General features: G+C 38.8%; 2 long non-coding RNA genes across 2 annotated transcripts; one reads left to right on the top strand and one right to left on the bottom strand.

The window, feature by feature from the left end:
• Window positions 1–699: 699 nt before the first annotated feature.
• LOC125003586 lies at window positions 700–3,156 on the bottom strand. The gene is made up of 3 exons (XR_007112235.1): window positions 2,415–3,156; window positions 2,151–2,246; window positions 700–770 (listed from the first exon to the last, which is right to left on the bottom strand). It is a non-coding gene; the product is annotated as an uncharacterized LOC125003586 (long non-coding RNA).
• A 271-nt stretch (window positions 3,157–3,427) lies between these two features.
• Window positions 3,428–7,055, top strand: LOC125003602. The gene is made up of 3 exons (XR_007112249.1): window positions 3,428–4,074; window positions 5,010–5,363; window positions 6,426–7,055. It is a non-coding gene; the product is annotated as an uncharacterized LOC125003602 (long non-coding RNA).
• The last annotated feature ends 2,650 nt before the right edge of the window (window positions 7,056–9,705 follow it).

The following is a 9,705-nucleotide window of genomic DNA, read 5'->3' as shown; positions in this document are numbered from 1 at the left end:
CAGTCCCTCCCTCTGTGATGTAGAGCTCTGTGTAGATCTCATTCAGAAGGGTTGAGTTTCCAGCTTTAGCAATCCCCTCAAACACACACTGGAACTTCTCCTTCAGAGCAGATTTAACTTTACGTCCACAAACTGGAGCAAAATGTCCTGAATGACCAAAACAAGAAATAAGATGAATGAATAAACTCTCCAGTAAATATTCCAGCATGTCATAGCTCTAAAGAATGAGTGTGTGAATATATCTTGGTTCATCTCTTGAGAAATTAGTAAATATCTAATTTCTCCAGCAGCTTCAATGTTTAGAGAAATCCTCTTACTGCTCTGCAGACAGTCAGCCAGCTCCTCCTGCTTCATTGTCCTCAGGAAGTTTACTGTCATCTTCACTAATAAATCTCTGCTGCTCCTCCTCTGCTCTTCATCTTCACCCTCCAACACCTCCTCATCCTCCCTCTGACTCTCTGAGCATCCTGGGTAATCTGGACTCACAACCTTCTGGATCTTCTTCAGCTCGTTTCTTATAAAAGTGATGATGTTGTCCTCCAGCAGCTGGAACAGAAGACGATATGAATGACACAAGCAGACTGAAACCATGGAGACAAACATCAGATCCATGTTGGACACACTGACAATCCACTGGTCTACAAAGAGCAGCATGGACATGATGGAAAGTAGTTGTTGTACATGTACAGACCAGAAAGATGGAGTCCAGCTGTGTCTGATGCTGCTGGGTAGACTGACCACTGAGAACCTCTGAGCTCTGCTGGTGGACTCTGTGGACCAATCATCAACAATTAGCTCTCATCATGTCTGTCCACACAGAGACAAACACATTCACACAGTCACAGACACAGTTTGTCTTGCTTTTAGTTTACTGGATTATCCTGCCACACTCTGCAGCTCTTTTTGTTTCCTTCTTTAAGTCCTTAATAAACTAAGAATTAGTTTATCATCAGGTCCTTTGGTTTCTTGTGTGTGTGTCTGGTTTGAGTTCTATCTTCTGGCTTCATGTTGTGACACAAAGTTTCTCCCAGTAGCACTATAGGCATAGGTAATGAAGAAAATGTTAAATAGTTCACACCTATCATCACTTGAAATTACTCTGATCAACTCTAAATAAATCTCAGCTGATCTTGAAATATTTTCAGACTCTTCTTGGTCACACGTTGCTACAAAATCCACGCTCATAAAGAAGTCAATAATATCGCTCCAGTTTAACAATATTTGTAGTGTTTTAAGAACAGGAACATGAACAAAGTGTTTTTTGATGGCAGATCTAAGACAGACTCAGTTGGGTCAATGACACCAAATCTTCCTGGTCCTGAACAAGCTCTGGGGAATGGAGCTGAGGGGACTAAGAATGAGAGGAACAACTTTAACCAAAGTTACAGTGTTTTCATCAATGTTTTACATTCTCAGAAATATGAGGTCAGATCTTCTTCCATAATATCTGTGGCTACAAAAAAGGACAAAGATTTCAAAGTCCATTTCATTCAGTATTGAAACAAAACAAAACAAATTAAAAACGCCTGTTTGTCATCATGTAAACCTATTGGATAAAAGTTTGGGGAAAAAAGACTAATTTATTAATTCTACTGCAGCCACATGGAAGAGAAAAGTTGTTTTCACCATACTGACTGCTTTGGCTTTTTCACTGAACAATATTTTCTGTCTGTTTATTTCATATTATTTATTTAAGAACCATTTAAATCAGAATTTGATAAACTTTCAACTACTTGTCAAGACTCAACCAACTGGTTCTTTTATATACAGTTTATATACAGTCATAAACTTTTAATTCTGACCAATTTGAAATTTCAGTTTAGGATTTATGTTGTAGTTGGGACATTTTGAATAACAATAGAAATATTAGAAATAGTAATTGATGTTGTAATAACTTCAGTAACCTGTTGTCAAAGTGACATCGTATAATATGTTAAATAACTAACAGGCAGTGTCCTCATAGCTACTGCAGCCATGGATATGGCTTCTTCACTCCACCCACACACATGTTCTACCTGTCAGTTACCATTCAAACCAGTGTCCTATGATCCAAAGCCTGCTTCTCAAATCAACCTCCACAGCTTAAAGTGGAAACTGTAGAAAGGAGCTAGTCTCCTCTGACTCATGGATGAAGCTGGACACTGGTTTACCTCTCAGGAGCAGAGGGTTGATGTCCTTTAAAATCAATGTTACGATGTTGTGACCAATCACTGTTGAGGGACACACAGCTGGGGTCTGGATTGATCCTGTTAGAGAAGAAGAATCAGTTCAAGTCTGGTCAGACTGGACAGCTTCCAGATGTAACACATTTACATGAGATCAATGATACTGAAGAGAAATAAACTGGTTAATAAAACTTCTCTGGATCAATAACAGTTTAAACATGAATCAGAAACATGGAGGAAACATTTTACCTCTCAGGAGCAGAAGGTTGATGTCCTTTAAAATCAATGTTACGATGTTGTGACCAATCACTTCTGAGGGAAACACAGCTGGGATCAGGTGAATGACTGAAACCAGTCAACCCGTCCTGCAGATGTCTGACTCCCTCCTCTTTGTCCTCCCTCTGGTCCATGCTGCTGAATCCACATCAACCTTCTACCTTCATGTGCAGAGGAAACACAAATCATTCATCTGATATTATCTGGAATCATTTGTGCTGTAAAAACATCAGCTGATCCTCCACTGATTGGCTCTGATTCTGTCAGTTAAAGCTGCTACACAGCAAATTTCTGTTTCTGTTCAAAAATCTGGAGTTAAACAAAAAAGTGTTAAAGTGTTAGATTTTGGGAGTTTATTCTCTACATTTGACTACAGGTTGTGTTCAGGGTAACTCTTTGGCGGTGTAATATTTCAGTGTTCATCCACTCGGTGTTGAGGAGCCTGATTCAACAATACATCAGAGTTAACAGCTTTGTCACCGTCTTCACTAGGACTTCATTGGGACTTATAAGCCAGAGAAAAGTGAGGTTTTACTTCTGAAACCTACGTTATATTAGACTGTGCAGGATTTTAAGACTTAATAAGACTTATTTGTATATTTTGTCCTAGACTTTGATGGCTGAACTTGCTAGCAGTTAGCTGCTGAAGTTTGCTCCGAACTTGTCGGGACTCGTGAGGAAGGTAAACTAACGTTATATTAGGCTTCTGTCGGTATAATAACGGCACATTTATATGTTTTGCCAGACAGATTTGATAAACTCGCTAACTAGCTGGCTAGCTCGGGGCAAACATTAACTGTTGAAGGGAAAACTCGGACCATGCTTAATATAAATCGGTGGCTCTGTTTATTTTACTTGTTTGCACTTTGCGCAGGGAATTTACAACATGCTCGTCATTACTGATTACTTTGTGTATTTTAGGTTAACATTAGCCTACACTTTTTCTTGTTCTGTCAAAAATAATGAACACATAGCGCTGTTGTTATTTCCTTAGTTGACTTGGCATAGCGAGGACCGTAACAGACAGGAGAGAGGGACCTGTGAGGGAATGACGACACGGTAATATAACTTATATTTATCAGAGACTTTTTTTATTTATTTTTGTTCATTTTTGATTGTATGTGCCCTGTAACCTAATGTTGTTTTTTGTTTGCACTTTCTTCTCGGTTTGCTGCAAAATGTTTACACAGTTTGTGATTCAAAATGTCACACATGCATTTAAAATAAAAATGTTTGGCCATCAATGTCTTTCATTATCAGTTTTGTAGTAGTTTTAAACATATATTTAAGTTTTGACTGTTAACACCATGAAAGAGTTCACATTAAAATTAACTCCTGGGGTCCGTTTCACAAAGCAGGTTCAACAAACTCTTAATCTCTTAGTTACAAAACTCTGAGTTTCTGGTTTCAGAACAGCAGATTTAAGTTGGTTTAATCAACTCGGAGAAGTTTGACCTGGAGTTAAGCGCGTGCGCCACAACTCTAAAAAGCCAGCATCAATGGAGCCCCGATCCAACGAGTCACAATGGCAGCGGGGAAGAGAAGGCTACGGAGTGGAAATCCTACTGCGCTCATACGGCGAGTTTCAACACGTTTTTAGAAAGAAGAACTTTTGTCCCAACGGATTCTGAGGGTACCACTCAAAAATATAATTGTCTGGAAATGAGTTAAAGTTTCTACTTTCACTTCGTTAATGGACCTTAATGTCGTCATGTAATGAAGGGATTAAAGGGACGCACAATGACGACTCAAAGCTCAGTTTTTCACATTAGTTACTTCTAGAGACAGTTTGAAAAGAAAAGAAAATCAGCTGAAATCATATTTATGAACCAAGGACTCGAACAGACAGGTGATCACAGGCGATCTCTATAAAATGTGGGAACAGTTTCACACTAGGCCTCATCCAGACTCTAACCTTTCAGCTCTGACTCAGTTTAACGTCAAGTTCGGCAGATTTCTGCTGCTTCTGTTGGAGCTGAGCTGCTGACAGCTGATGTTCATCAAGAAAACATTCAAAACTGCTTCATTACCTTCAGACGGAGGTTGACACGGAGAGAAAAACACCCGCGACACGATCCTGGTGAAAGTGAAACTAAACTGAAACGAGTAACGAGGGATGTGAGTATCGATCCAGAAATATCGACACTTCCGACCTAGACACTTGTCTTTTAGAATCGACCTTCACGTCAAAATATCGATACCATGTCAAATTTCACTTGAAATATCAACACGGGAATAGGAAAAATAAATAAATAGCGAATCAATTTTTATTGTTGAAGTCATTTTCATTTACACAAGTAGACGTTTAAAAGTATTATAAAATTAGTGGTTTGCTCAACTCTACAGGAAACTACCTGACGGGCACCTCTGGCCCAGCCATCAGTCATGCTGTTATTTATTTATTTGGTACTCGCATCAATAATAGTTGTACTAGGAAATATTCTGTGTTGCTGTGCTGAGTATTGCTTCTCTTGAGGTCTAAGTTGAATGTTTATTGATGTGGTGAGTACATGATCTGCTGAAATATCATCATTTTAACATTCTTCTCATCTCTGTGCTGTTTTTCAGGATCCCATCATACATTGTCCATCATTTGTTCAGGAGGTTCCTCTAAATAAATACTGTATATCAGGGCTGGCCAACCCGCGGCTCCCAAGTCGCATGCAGCTCTTTGCCCGGTTCCATGCGGCTCTTACGTTCATATCGAAGTTTCGCTTCGCATGTGCGTTGGATGAAAATACCTCAAAGTTTCCCAGTAGGAGCAAGATCTTTGAGTGAACAATTTGTGTCAAGTTCGCTCTCAAAACGGCAGGGAAAAAAATGCACAGCAAAACGAAGACATGAAGATGAACACAGGATGTTTTTAGGCATCATTAGCGCATTTCAAAGCTTCAAATCTTCAGCGCCACTTCAGCTCACTAAGTAAGTAGTAAGTAACATACATAGTAAAAGAAAAAAGCTATTGTAAATTATAATATTTTTGTTTGTGGACTTTGTGTGAGACAGTGCACACTGTTCATTGTTGGAAATGACTGGCCTCTCTTTGTACTGTAGGAGTCAATTTCTGTGTGTGTGTGTGTGTGTGTGTATGTGTGTGTGTGTGTGTTTGAGGAAGGGATGGGGTGATGTTCATGTGTGCCCATGTGTATGATGTGGCTCTTTGCCGTAACACAGTAAAAAAATGTGGCTCTTGGTCCTGATTGGCCGCCCCTGCTGTATAGAATATGTGATGCAACTACTTTCCCACATTTTTCTAGTGTACAGATGTTAGTACTGTGATCACATAAGTCCATGTTAAGGATGGGAGATACTGGGAATTCTGGTATCGATCCGAAACCAAGTAAATACTGGGTTAGTATCACCGATACCAATACATTTTCTTAAAACGTCATGATCATTCAATAACTTTGTACTTCTGCCTTTCGTTGTTTGACTAAGATTATGATAAAATACAGGACAAATATTTAGGCAAAGAAACGTTTTTCGTAATTACAAAATACAATAATTTAACAGTATAGATTTGAAACATTTCCCATTTTGCTACATACAATTGTTTTTAGAAAAATCCTTAGTGCAAAATAAGAAAACAGAACAAGTCGCAAAATATCAATATAACAATGTCAACAACACAACAGTGATGGAAAATAAAGTCAGATGCAGGAATAAAGCCAATTTATTTTTAATATAAACAGAATTGATAATGTAGTTTAAATATTGTTTGAATTATAATGGAATTTGTGTAACTGGAGATACGTGTGAGGAGCTGTCCACCTGTCTGACATGTTTGCTGAAATGTTTGTCTGTGGTATATTGTGTGTGTTATCATATCAATAGCGCCACCAAATGACAGTATTCAAGATTCTTGAAAGCCTCAAGATCAAAACAATAATATACAAAGTAAATATATGTCACTATTATTTTACATTTTCAGGTAAATTATTAATATTAGATCACTTACTAACATGAACTGTGGTTTCCTCTTAGGTAACAAACCATCGGCATCGTTTAGACATGGAAGACTCAAAATGTAACAGCAGATGCCGCCGTGGACGTCCAGCTCTACCTTTCAGAGCCAAATATAAGCAGACTGGAAACCCCTCTGGAATACTGGGAGGGCCAAAGATTACTATACCCTTATTCATATAATCTTGCTCTAGCACTTTTATGCACATCAGCATCTTCTGTACCAAAGAGTGTTTTCAAAGGCCCGAGAGAAACTGTTATTTCTGAACAAAAATGAATAACATGCTGTTCTGTACATCTTTGTCCAAGTTACACAAGCATATTCACTGTCCTCTGCCTCCCTAAGTCCATGCCATTTCCTAAAGTTACAGAAAAACTTTATCGCACAACCTGCCATATCAAGTGATTATACAAATTTGGGAAACTTTATTTATTTAAACTCACACAGAATACATTCGATCTTATTTTATTACACACATATGTGATCATTTATGCAGAGAGATTATTTGGTCATGCATGTTTTGTAATCCATAGTCATTCCAAAGAGTCTCAAGAGACACAAAACAAACATGTGGTTAAGATACAGCTGACTGTGATTGTACACCTGGCCAATAGGGGGTTTCCTGCGTGCACTGGGGGATGATTGCCGTAGGTGATATAGGGAGCTGGTTCACCTGCACTGACGGAGGAGAGTGTTAGGTAGCCGTAATTTTTGTTATTTATTAAATGCTTAAACTCACCTGGACTCAGCGTGCTTACATGAACCAGCATCAGCGCGTCACACAAAATATACAGGACCTCACCTCATCCTCTCAAACGATTTTTGAACGACAGGCAAGTCGTTACACAATTAGTATCGAGACGTCTGCAGTCAGGTTCTCTCATGTTAGCATTAGTCTGTTAGCATTCATCTGTTAGCTCTGTAATTCAGACTATTGTCTACTGGTAAATGGGAAATAGTCTGTTTTTTTAATATAGATCTTTTCTACCTGTTGGTTCTCAAAGCCTTTACAGTCACACACACATCTACACATTTACTCACACAAGTACACACACACTCACACACCAGTGTCACACACCGGGAGTTCAGTGTCTTGCTCAGGGACACTTGGTCATTGTGGGAATTGAACCTCTAACCTCTCTAACCTACTGTCTCCCACAAGAACCAAATCATCATCACAGTAATGTTGTGTCCCTTCAAATCAGAATAAATCACCTCTATTAGCTGCATTTAATGAAAACATCAACCAATACTGCACATACATCCATAGTTATTAGAATGGATCATTAATACTTAGTTTTACACTTACATATCCTGGATTAGAAGTGTAACTTAAAAAACTTACACCTATCTTGAATTTTTATTCAAGTACAAATACTTTTCCCCCTCAACAAATCCCAACATTTCATGTAATAGAGCAGATGTGAGTTTGTAGATGGTTCTAGTAGAAAGAATCCAGATGTCACAGATGTTACAGACCATACAGTGGTAACTCCAGCAGAACCACAACCTAAACATGACTCAGCTCAAGCAGCAGAACTAGTAGCACTCACTAAAACTAAAAGGAAAAGACAAAACTACCAACATTCATACTGACGGTCAATAACAATGGAAGAACTGAGGTATGACAACATCAGCTGGAAAACCTGTTAACCACAAAGGCTTAATGTGAGACTCACTGGCTGCAATGACACTACCTAAAATTAGAAATCTGCAAATGTGCAGCACTCACTAAAGGAACTGACTCCTTACTGCAAGTAAAACCTTTAACCCTTATACTGTGTTAGGGTCAAAGTGTCAGGCCGAGACTCGAAGCAGGACTCAGATGCAGAGATATTGAATAACAAAAAGGCTTTTATTGAATTCACCGGAGAACTCAGATAGAGTGACAAACAAATGGCTATAAAAACCTAGACACTAACTCTGAATTCTGAGAAACAAAAACTCTCCAGGTGGAGGAAAAAACTATAATCAAAAGAAACAAATCGAGAAACACAAAACGCTCCGAATGGAGGAAAACCGAAGGACTATGAATCTAATCTATGGAAGAATAAACAAACAAAAAATCACTCTTAAAGAGGAAAAACCAAAAGGACTAGAAATCTAAACTATGGAAATAATTAACAAACAAAAAATCACTCGTTAACGAGGAAAAACAAAGGTCTATGAACTTTAGATATTGGAAAATTTACAAACAAAAAATCACTCTTCTAGAGGTATAAACGGCTTACTTGGGCAACTACTATGGCTGTGGACATGGAACAAGGCTCTGGTGCAGGACAAGGACGATGACACTCTGGCACAAGACAAGGGGGACACAGACTACTTAAACACATGAAGGGAAATAGGGGACAGGTGGAAACCCTTAGGACAATCCGACTGAGACACATGAGGAAGGGCAAGTGACCTGAAACGAGAGGAGAATTACTTCTCAAAATAAAACAGGAAATGACAGGACAAAACAAACCCAAGACAAGACACCCTCACCACGGTGTGACACACATAACTTACCCTCAACAACACAAACGGGACTGTGAGGGCAGAAGGGGGGGCAACAGAAGCCCAGGAGGCACGAAAAGGGCAGAGTGCTAAGTTAATTTCTACAGGGAAATTTCATAAAATAATAGTAGATGAAAATGAGTCATAGAGATAAAATTCATTAATACTCAAAATAATCATAAAATGATAAATAAAACTTACAGATACAAATTGGAAATAATAATTAATAAAGTTAATTTTTAACTCTGTTACACCCACCCCCACTGAATTTTATCGAATATGAGCACCAACTACACAGTCTAAACCATAGAGAACACTACAAGTTCACAAATCACCAGGGGGCCATAAACAAGAAAACCAACATCAAATGTATCTCTTAAGGATAAAGTTGCATGAGAGCAGCGATTATCCCTCAATCCAGCAACTGGTAACAGGGTGCCTTATACACCCCACAAGACCCCAAAACGTAGTGTAGTGCAAGCTCATGTCACAGTACAAATTGAAAACAGCAGAACAATATATCAATACAAAATCTTTCAGACCCAATAGGGGCATAGGCTATCTGATTAAGGTTTTAGTCAGCAAAAGCCTGGAACACTGATTTGCAAACAGCTTTAACACTGACCTTGTCTTGAACAACATCCTGCCTGGACATGGTTTGTATTAGCCTGTTCACAGGTTTGACTAGATGACCAAATCTTGACCTGACTTGTATCTGTGCATTAGAACGGTCACAGTTCATGGTTGAGATCTGGTCAACAGCGTGCAGGGTGTCTGAGACATTGTCAGTCTGTTTCATGG

This window comes from Mugil cephalus, chromosome 2 (assembly GCF_022458985.1).
Source record: "Mugil cephalus isolate CIBA_MC_2020 chromosome 2, CIBA_Mcephalus_1.1, whole genome shotgun sequence".
In the NCBI taxonomy this organism is placed as follows: Eukaryota; Metazoa; Chordata; class Actinopteri; order Mugiliformes; family Mugilidae; genus Mugil; species Mugil cephalus.
This window is presented reverse-complemented; position numbering and strand designations above follow the sequence as displayed.